Genomic DNA, 11,558 nt, shown 5'->3' on the forward strand with positions numbered 1-11,558 from the left:
CCGTTCACCCTCTTGCTTGTAAAGTTGAGGCGGTCAGACCACACAGCCTCTTGAGGAAACAGCCCGACACATGGTGACAGTTCCGGATCGACTGTGGGTGTGATTTGAAAACATAACGTCCCATTAAGTGATATTGTCCTGTTACTTTCCACCGGCCTAGTGTCGTTGTTGAGGCGCAGAACAGGGAGCTTAAGGGTGTTGTTAACTGTAAATAAACGAGGAAAAACTTGTGCCGAAGAAGTCACAGGCATGGGTCTCGGGAAGGTGGAAAGCAGTCCCCAGCGTAATTCCGTCACGGCATTCTCAGCAAGGAGACCCAGGATGAGGAGGGTGAGTCGACAATCTGAAAGACAAGAAGAACAAGAATTCTCCTCACCCCCCAACCTGTCGGGGGTGGTGCCTTAATCAAGATCCCTAACTTTGTGAAGGGGCACCCATTGCTGTACCGCTGTTGGGTCATTATTTGGAAAAAAGGAAAGGTGGCCGGGCCTTCTTCCAACCACTTTTACAGGGCCGTGCCATTGGCCCCCCTTATCCTGCCACATTACCCTGGAACCGGGCAGTGCCCGGTTAGGTGCGGGGAGGGTCAATGGAGAAGAGGTGGTGTTCTCACCGGAGGTGCTCCAGAACCTCATGGCGGCAGTGGTGCCGTCATCTCTAACTTGCAGGAAATTTAAGGTAAAGACAACCTGGGCCAACTCTTGACGAGTGACCGACCTGCATATTCCCCCTTTTTGTTTAAACAGGACGGTCTTAAGTGTACGGTTTGCCCGTTCAACAAGGGCTTGCCCGGTAGGGTTGTAGGGGAGGCCTGTAGCATGTTGAATAGAAAATTCAGTACAGAACAAGGCAAAAGCCTTGGAAGTATATGCCGGGCCATTATCAGTTTTTAAGGCTAATGGCACTCCTAGGATAGAAATCATTTCATAGAGATGGGCAATAACAGCCCTGGTTGACTCACGGGGCTGCAGGGAAGCAAAGACAAAAGATGAGAAGGTATCAACACAAACATGGATAAACTTAGAGCCAAGATGTGTAACATCCATTTGCCAAAGCTCATTGGGGGCAGTACCTCGGGGGTTAAATGCGTCCTCCTTAATGCGAGGGCGGAAGGGGGCACACACAATACATGACCGGATAATAAGTCTGGCCTCGCTCTTCGGCACACCATAAAGAGCCCTAAGAGACCGAGCTGAGATATGGAACTTAGCATGTGCCAACTGTGCAGGGGAATCTTTCGGGGGGAGAGAGGGTGAGGAAAGGCTAACTGCGTGGAGGGCCTGGTCCGCTTGTGCGTTCCCAGAGTAAATGGGACCCACAGCCTTTGCCTGTATGTGGTGACATCAAAGTGGAATTCTTCCACAAGCAGAACAAGATGCTCAAGAAGGACAAAATGTTTCACTTTTGGGTAAATACATTCTTCATACCAGGACCAGAGGAAAACTCAGACAAAGTAGAAAATGGAAGTCTTTGTGGAGATCAAGAGATTGATAGTATTTGCAGTGCCGAGCGGTCAGATAATGACAAGGAATATCTCATACTCACATTGTCCAAAAACGATCTGGACAAAGCGAACAAAGACAAGGCCAACAGATACTTTCTCCAAACTTTAAGGTGAAGCCCCCCTTCACAAAAACTGCAGAAGAGCCGTCAAACCCAGAGGCCAGCAGCTCCACCTCGGTCACGCCGGACGTTAGTGACAATGAGCCCGATCATTATAGATACTCGGACACCACTGACTCTGACCCAGAGAACGAGCCTTTTGATGAGGATCAACACACACAGATCACAAAAGTCTGAATATTTTTTTTTTTATCAAGAGGGAATAAATGGGCTAAAGGAGGGTTCAATCCTATCATTCCGCAGAAGGGAGCCAACAATTTTTTGTAAAGCAGTGAGCTTCTCGGCTTTAAGGGGCCACTGCTCAACCCAGACCAGGCGGTTATTCGTCCAGGTCAGTTTCGGGGCGAAGCTCAAATCGAGAGTGGTCCCTATCCATTTCCCGGTAAGCAGTCCGGGGTTACTAAGGAGAGTTGCATTTGCGCAAGGACATCCCGCCCCCACAGAGCATAAGGCAGCTCGGGGAGACACAAAGGAGTGAACCTGCCTGCATTATCATCCACCGACCACGAGAGGGCGCGAGCCGATCTCCGAGCTCCCTTGTTCCCCCCCACTCCCTGGACCGGCGTGGATGCAACCATCAAGGGCCATTCTTTCCTCCACTGATCCAAATTAATGACTGAACAATCAGCCCCCGTATCAATGATCCCTAAGATCGGATAATTCTCAACATGAATAATCAAAGTGGGACGGTTCAAAGTGATGGAATGAGCCCAATTCAATTGGCAAGGATGCTGGGATGAGGGGCCGAAGGGAAACGCCTTAGCAATGATCTGATCAGCCCGTATGGAGACGGGGGTGCAGTGTGGATTAAACAGGGTCAACACTGCCTCCATATCCTCTGCTACTTGGGTGGGGACCTCAAAGTCAGGAGAGCCTTCTAGGCCGGTCACTACAGCTGGGTGGAAATGCAAATGGACAGGGACTGTTATCGCCTCTCCAGGGGGAAGTGTAAAGATGGAGGGTTGTTTTCCAGGAGAGGCCCTGACTCTTACAAACTGAGGATAATTGCCGCTTAACGAGGATGGGGGAGGGGCCCTGGCCCTGTGGCTGGGCCCCTCCACCCGCCGTTTCCCTGCGGTTGAGATCCGGGGTCTCCAAAGGGGCTTGTTCGCTGCCCTGTTTATTCTTGGCGCGACAAAACCGCGCTATGTGGCCCAGGCGTCCACAGTTAAAACATTTAGGAGGTGTTCCCCTGGAGGTGGCTTTGCACTGGGCCTTATAATGGCCGTATTGACCACATTGAAAACAAGCCTGCTTGCCGGGACCTTTCTGGGCTGACGAGCTGAGTTGTTGTATAGCCGCCAAGAGGCTCTGTTCCCTCTCTGTATTCGAGACTGTCAATTTTTCCAGCGCCTGTATAAGCTGGCGGTCCCTATCCTGGGCAGTGCAAACCAACTGTGCAATCGGATTTTCTGGGGGCAGGTCCATTAACTTATCTATGACGTCCTCCAAGGGGGCCTCCGATGGCAGGGATGCCACCGCAGCTGCCTCCCTGGAGCGCAGGCCTTCCTTAACCAACTGCTTAATGAGTATGTCCATTCCAGGGCCGCTGCCTAGGGTCCTATGGACCGTCTCCTGAACTTGGTTAACAAAAGAAAGGGGGGTCTGATCAGGTCTTTGTTTCAGGCCGACTAATTTAGGGCCCCCTGTCATACCCTTGGCAGAAACCTTCTCCCAGGCCGCTATGTGTGCAGCCTTGACATCATCTAATTCTAACTGCCCATAGGCTGCCTGCACGGCCGGGTTGGAAAAATGGCCAGTGCCACAAATTAAGTGCTCAGTGTCTTGAGGGGCCCTGCCGGGTCTAAGTCGGGCCAAATGCCGGGCCTCCCTCTTCACTTGTGCCTGGAAGGCAAGATGCATAGCAGGGTCTAGACAGGACATAGCTAGCTCGTCAAAATCCCCCGGGGTCCAGGGGTGAGCGGTCACTAGGTTCATAAGTAGCCTCCTAACATAAGGTGAAGAAGGGCCATACTTAGTCACCGCCTCTTTGAACTCTTTCAGTGTCTTATATGGGATGGGAGAATGAGTACGCTGACCTGTAAGGGGATCAGTCAAAATGGGATAGACATCCCAAGAGGCGAAGTCCACCTCCGCGCCCGCCTCCGCCGCCACACGGAGGCTCCGCCTTATTAACCCCTCTCCCTCACAAATATTCGCCTCTCGCCCTTTCTCATAATGAGGAGGCGGGGGCGGAGGGCAGGGAGGGGCGACATATGCGGAACTAGCAGCGAAAGACGGGGCAGGACAGTAATTGCCTGGCAAACAGGAGGTGCTTGGTGGCAAGGCGGAGGTAAAGGGCGCGGAAGCGGGGAGCACGCCCCCTGCATCCGTTTCCCCTTTGTTCTCCCGTCTCTCCCTCCTCTCCCTACATGAGGGAGTGTCCTTCCGGGTCCTTCTTCTCTCCCTCGATCCCCGGGCGCCATCTTGGCGCCCACTCCCTTTACCTTCATCTTCCCCCTCTGAACTGCTAGCGGAACTATCCGCCGCCTGATTCATTACCACAGCTCTTAAGTCCTCCCACGGATATTGACCGAAGCCCCCTGGGTCCTTCAATTCCTTATTCTTCCCTTTTTCTAACTCTAAATCTGACCCGGCTAATGAGGAGCCCACCTGTGTGGCCAAGGACCGGGAAGCGGCAATCGGGGAAGGATTCAATGCCGCGTCCACTATCTTAAAGACCGAAAAATCGGTGGGTGTTAGCGAACCAGGGCAGCCATTCTCAAAAGCTGCCATCTGCTGTCCCACAACTCTCCATCTATCGGCCTGTACACCGACATGCCTGACCCAAGGGCATATGTCCCAGATCTTATCTATAAACTCCCTACAGGTCTTAATGGGGATTTTTGCCCCCCTTTGGGCGCAGAGCTTATAAAGTTGCGCCGCTATCACCCCCTTCTCCTCCGGCCTAAATACAGGGATACTATGCCCTGTTCCCATCCTGTCCTCTTCCCGAGACTACAGTGGCCTCGAGGCTGTCTGGTGACTGGAGCAGACCAGCTGCGTCCAGCAGGCCGTCCGCCAGCTAGTTGTCCCGAAGGGTCAGCCCCACGTTGGGCGCCAAAATTATAGTAGATGGAGGGACAATCTTGGAGTCGAGAAGATTTGGGTTCAAGTAATGATTCTGACACATACTACCAGTATGACTATGGGAAATTACTTATCCTTGTAGTGCCTTTCTTTAAGATTATAGTAAATAAGATTATGTTACAAAATGAGGAGGTTGGTTTAGTTGACCTCCAGTGTTGCTTCTAACTCTAAACCTGTGTTCCTATGTTTCTGAAAGTTAAAAAGAGTCACTGATAAGCATTGGTTGAGGGATTTTCCATACTGGGAGTTCCTGACACCAGTTAAATCACAAGTTTGGGTTTCCTCCAAATCTTGCTTCACCACCCCAAAGTCATTCTTCCTTCTTTCTTTTGTTCCTTCCTTCCTTGTTTCTTGATTTTTTTTTTTACTTATTATTAGTTCTGATCCTTGAATCACCTATATGCTTTTTAAAAAAGCATTTATAACCTCTTCTTGAGATTAACAATATGGTCTGGAAGAATGTAGTATGATTATATCGAATTTTTTCAGAATTTTTTACTTCACAGGTGTCAAAGTGAGAGCCACAGGTGCAAGCACCTGCAAAACTCCAGAGTGAAGCCTGAACCAGATTTAAGATGTAAGTGGATAATATTTAACAAAATAAATAAAAATACAGTACAACACAGATGACGTTAATAGAGATCCATTTCTATTAGAGTTTGACTCCACTGAGCTTGATTTCAATTCACAGAGTCATAGAATTAGAGGGTTGCAAAGGTCTGCTAGGCCATATCCCAATCCTTATCAAGGTATAAATTTCATGTGCTTATTAATTAAATAGATCACTTAAAAAGTGGTCTGTATTTAAGTAACCTCTACTATAACAACTTAAGTGACAGAGAACTCATCACTTCTAAGACAACTAGTTCTATTTTTGGACCTATTTGTTAGGAAGTTTGCCTCAAATTGATTGAAATCTGCTTCTTTTAAACTTCTACCCAATGCTCATTGCTCTGTCCTCTGGAGCCAGGTAGAACAAACAAAGCTCCTTACTCTATATACCAGCTCTTGCCTTTAAGTATTTGAAAAGAGTTATTATGTCACCACCAAGTCTTACTTTCTCTGGGATAAACACCTCTAATTTATTTAACTGATCCAATCTCCTTAGTGGAAGGATTGTTCTCTTTTGCTGCCCTGGCAGCTAGGTGGCATGATGGGTAGAGTGCTAGGCTTGGAGTCAGAAAGACTCATTTTTCTGAATTCAAATCTGAGTTGGACACTTACTAGCTGTGTGACCCTGGGAAAGTCACTTAACCCTGTTTGCCTCAGTTTCCTCATCTATATAATGAGCTGTAGGAGATGACAAACCAATCTAGTATCTTTGCCAAGAAAATCCCAAATGAGTCAGACATGATGGTAATGACTCAACATCCATATTTCTCCTAAAATATGGTACCCAGAACTAGATACAATACTGTGGCTTATATGTGGTCTAAGCATGAGAGTACACTGGGATTTATCACCTCCCTTTGAACATCCATTTAATAGTGGCAAAGACCCATTAGACTTTTAAGCTGCTGCATCTCACTGCTGTTTCATGTTGAGGATATAGCCCAGTAAAACCCATGGGCCTTTTTCACATTGACTGCTTTCTAGCCAGGTTTCCTCATGCTATAATTGGAGTATAGATATTTTGGGCACAAGCACAGGCCTTTACATTTAGCCTCATTTACTTTCATCTTAGCTTTAGTCCAGAATTCTAAACTGTTGAGATCTTTTGGGACCCTGACTCTTTCCTAAAGAGTATTAGTTCACTTAAAGGGAGTTTTCCTGTCTCCTTCAGATTTACTTAGGTAACTTTTTCTGTGAGTTTATAGAATATACTTAAAAAAGAAGCTCATAGAAGCTCTGCATTAGGGTAGAAAACATCATTGCAAATGATTCAGAGAATTTCTTTTTCTTTCTACAGGAACACGGATGTCAAATAATAGTGCTCACAATGAAATAATAGTACTAATTGCAAAAGAGTTATAAAACCTACTTAGGCACATTTTTAAAATGGTGTTAGGGAGGAATAGGAAGTCTTGAGTTTTAATTTCTCAGGCACAAGGTATTTGACATGTCCACAGTATTCTAATTTAAACAAGGAAAAGAAAGAATTAATGGAATAATGCAGACAAAGAAAAGCAGGACTATATTAAGAAAATAACATGAAAACATTAGGAGAAATGGTTCTTCGATTATCTGGTTATTCCATTTATGAATAATGCAGAAAGTTTCTCATTTGGCTTTAAAATATTCTAAATCCGAACCTTTAGTTTTAGGACTCAAGTCAGACAGAAGTGATTTTTCAATAAAATCTAGCATGTGCACTCAGTCTTCAATGAGCCATTTTCTCCCCCTTCTTTTGTAATGCAAAATTGGAAGCAAAGAATAAAAAGTAAAGGAGGCTGAGTCAATTCAAAAGTCATTTTCTATCCACCTGAACATGCTTCCTTGGCTCTTGCCAAATTCCTTTAGAGTTCCTGCCAATCTTAAAGAAATGATGAAATATAAATAAGAATATCCTTAATTAAATTGTTGAAGAATTTCTCCTAATTTCAGAGGAAGGGTTGGCCATTCATTTAGAGGCCAAGGAAATTTTAAATTAAAGTTATGCTTTGTGGTCTGCATATTTAGAAATACTACCACAAACTCTAGATTATTCATAAGGCTATATGCATGGTAATGGGTACATCTATTAAATAATCAAGGCATGGCAAAGCAATCTATAGTATTTCAAGGCTGTGTTTTATTTGAGCATTTTTCAAGACTTCCAGCAGATTGCTGCCAAAGATCTACTGATTAGAGTGTAGTTTTGGGGAAAAATGCTTTTCACCTTTGGACTCAGAGGATATGGATCCAAATCTTTTCTCTGCTACAGCTACTACCTTTGGGTCATGGACACGCCATTTCCCCTCTCTAACCCTTAGTTTACTTTTCTGCAAAATAAGGGACTGAGATGAGATAGCCCCATCTTGAAAGTAGGGGCTATTTCATTTTCATCTTTGTAAACCCAATAAGTAGCCAAGTGCATCCACATGGTTAGCATTAACTAAATGCTGTATTTTGAAAGCCCTTTCCATTTCTAAATCCTATAGAATAAAAATGATTGATACCATTAAACTCCTATGTCTAGATCACAAAGTGAGTGTCAGCTCACATGGTCTCAAAAATTTGTGCTTGAAAATATCATTATGTTAGAGATGTTGATGACAGAGTAAAATCTTAGACCAGACATTTAGCAATGTCAAGCAGTCAATCAATAAACATTTATTAAGTGCCACTATGTGCCAGATATGTTTATGGGACACAAAGAAGGGCAAAAATAGTCAGTATTCTAAAGGAGGTCACAGACAAATGGGGGAGATAGCATGTAAATAATTACATGTAAATCAGCTATATGTAGGATAAATTGGAAATAGCAAATAGAACAGATGACACACAACAGATACCCAGTAATGTGTAGAAAAGCTATCTCTTCTTATCAAATTCTAATTTTTCAATGACTAAATGGTTAATTTTGGTTTGACTAATCGTCAAAATTTTAAGTATCCTCAAATTCATCAGTGTGGATACTCTCCACCTCTGCAAATGATAGTATCTCCTTGCCTCTGTTGATATGTCTCTCTTAACTTACCTAAACTGGTCCTTAGATGAAGCAAAGACTACCAGGAAACCTGCACTGAAAGCCTTTCTAGCTTTATGACAGTTCATTATCATAGCTTATGAGAATGAATGGTGACATCCACACCATGATGAAGTATGGACTTGGGGCTTTAGTGAATACAGCCCATTCTCTCACTGGAAGTCATCAAGGAGAAGGCTTGATGATCATCTATTGGGTATATCATGGGGAAGATTCTTTTTTAGAATATAGATTGAATTCAATTATAAAATTCCATGGTTCTGTAATTTTGGAGGACCACCCTCTATAAATACATAAAAATTTTTAAAGAAATATGAGAAATTTATCCAAATGTAGAGCTTTCTTATAACAGACTTATACTTTACTTATGGGATGCATACTGAATATCTTCCCACATACTCAATTATATTTCATGAAACACTAAAATATTTTTTCTGTAACTACTCATTCCTCAAAGAAGCATGAATAGCCTTCTGTAAATTAATTTTTTTTAAAAAATTAGAGGGGTCCTGCAGAGGAATTAGAAATTCAGGCCAAACCACAGCCAATTTCAACTCTCAAAAGTGACAACTAATCATAAATCTTCGATCAAAGTAGAATTAAATTATAAGTCTCATAGAAAAATTACACAAAATCTATTCACACCAACTTTCAAAACTTTAGTACAGGAAATAGGTTGAAAATGATATGTTGTCTGTGCTGCTGACTATACTTAATTGGGAGGCTTAGAATAATTTTATTTTCTTCCATTACATTCTTAATGCATTTTACAACCATATAATTTAAATATATTAAAAGTGTCAAATATCGATTTTGTGTTAACTTCTAAATGATATCTAAATCACATGGATATTTTTTGTTGAAGCCTAGACATGGTTGATCTGTACTTTATTATCTGCTTGATTTTATGGGTATAAATTAATTTGCTGTCCAAGAAGAATTATACTCTAAAGGTTCAGACTGTCAGTGTAAATAGATTTCTAATGATGTGAAGAGACCTAAGGATAAAAAAGACACACATCTTAAATGATTCAGGTAAATTTTTCCTTTTTCTCCCCCTCATTTTAACATTTTTTGGTTAAATCATGGCAGTCACCCCTATCTGCATAAACTTATTGTCTTGGCCCCAAAGAAGTTTTAAGAATAGAAAGCACATTAACTGGAAAGTGGGAAAATGCCAGTGGCCATGATGTTTTTAGCCAGTTTAAATTCTTTTGTTTTGAGACTAAGATGAATGAGAAAGTAGGGAGTAGTAGAGCAATGATCTGATTCTGATAGACCATTGTCTACAGGAAAATTAAGCCTTCAGGAGAAAGCCATCTATCTTTAATTATAAACTTTTAGAGCTAGGAGGGACCTTGGGAATAATTTAATATACTTCAAGCCCCCCTTTTTCAAACTGATGAAGAAATTGAAGTCCAGCTGGGAGGTATGACTTGCTCAAGGTCACTCAATAAATTAGCAGCAGAGTTCAAACTAGAAATACTATTCTTGACTCATAGTTCAGTGGTCTTTCCATTACATCACACAGTCTCCTAGTAGCAAGAGGTTATCACTGAAAATCCTATGAGATAATTCACGTCCAATTCTCTCTATATTATGTCACGGTGTCTTCCATTAGAAAGAGATGATTAGCATAACTTGACTTGGTTGTCTATTGAACAAGGTTTTTGGAATCTCAGCATTATCCTCAATTTTCCTCACCTTACATATGCATTCAGTTGGCAGATTCTGTCATTTCCAAGTCCTTATACTTTGTATCTATCCTCCTCTCACTGCTCACACAACCACCAGCTAATTAATAATAATACTAATAACTAGCATTTATATGACACCTTAAAGACTTGCAAAATGCTTTAAAAATATCTCATTTGATCCCAACAACAACAACAACAACCCTGGGTGGTAGATGCTATTATTATACCCATTTTGCAAATGAGGAAACAGAGACAGAGTTTCAGGGCCTTGACCAGGGTCACACAAAACTAGAAAGTGTCTGAAGTCAGATTTGACCACTGGTCCTCTTGACTCCAAGTCCAGCCCTCTCTTCACTGTACCACATAGTTGCCTCATTTCCTCATTACTCCTTGCCTGGAGTAATAATGCACTGGCTTCCTGATTGATCTCTCTGCTTTGTGTCTCCTCACTCCATTCCATCCTCTTGCTACCAAAGTGATTTTCCATGAGTTATGTTACATGACTCCTGCAAGTCGTAGAATACTATGACCTTCAAAAAACTGAAGTTGAGAATCACCCAAACAGTAACGGAGAAGTGCATCATGGGTGTGAGCAGTTGGTCACACTCTACAAAGAGGGAATAACAGAAATGATGTGAACAATTTCAAAAGGAAAAAAATGGATTGATTATGTAGCAAGAGCTAGTGATAATCGATGGCCGACCCCTATCCTCTTTTGATATTCATGCAATGTCAGGAGATGTTGGGAGAACTAGAGGGATCTACTGCTCCTCACGATGGATTTGTGGAGAAGAGTCCCACATGTGGGTAGGCATAGATGAATTACATGCTGCATTATTGGAGCACTTAGGAGCCCACAGATCCTTTGGTGCATCATTCTATTCCTTTCCATTAAAGTTCAAGATTGTTCATTTTAACGAATGACTCCTTTATCACAGGAGTTTTGATCTGCCCCGACAAATCTAAGATATAGAAGCTATTTCCAACTTGATTTCACCAAATTTAACTATTCCCTCTGTAGAAAAAAAAACAGAACTTTGGTGTATTTAGTACACAGAGTCAGTTTGAGAGAGTGAGAAGAGCATTGGATCTGGAATCCAGAGAGATGTGCTGTTCTAATCTTGGTCAGACATTTGATTATTCACAAGTCAGTTAATTTCTCTGAGCCTCAGTTTCCACATCTGTAAAATTTTTAACCTATATCACACGACTGTTGTGAGGAAACATTTTTTAAAGTTTTTTAAACTATGATTTTTAAAATTATTATTATTTTCTCTCCTCCCCTTCCAAAAGATAAAAGGGTTCATTTCTTGTAATCCAGAGTACTTTTCTCACATTACATTTTTTTTTGTCATTTGTAAAAATAATTTGGATATGTAGATTGCAGTAGCCATTTAGTTTCATTTTCTACATTTGGTCTCTTTTATATAATTTTGTGTTACTATTTTATTATTCTTTATATACCACAATTTTCTGAGATTTGGAATATTTAGACTTCAGCAAAATCAATTCAGAATACT

The 11,558-nt window shown here is 42.4% G+C and overlaps 1 pseudogene; it reads left to right on the forward strand.

Moving 5' to 3' along the window:
• Positions 1-1,010: 1,010 nt before the first annotated feature.
• LOC138153186 (phosphatidylinositol 3,4,5-trisphosphate 3-phosphatase and dual-specificity protein phosphatase PTEN pseudogene) lies at positions 1,011-2,117 on the forward strand (annotated as a pseudogene).
• Positions 2,118-11,558: the final 9,441 nt, after the last annotated feature.

The sequence above is a fragment of the Petaurus breviceps genome, unplaced genomic scaffold, assembly GCF_028583685.1.
Source record: "Petaurus breviceps papuanus isolate PSGF00001 unplaced genomic scaffold, PetGlider_PUasm1.0 90977, whole genome shotgun sequence".
Classification (NCBI taxonomy): Eukaryota; Metazoa; Chordata; class Mammalia; order Diprotodontia; family Petauridae; genus Petaurus; species Petaurus breviceps.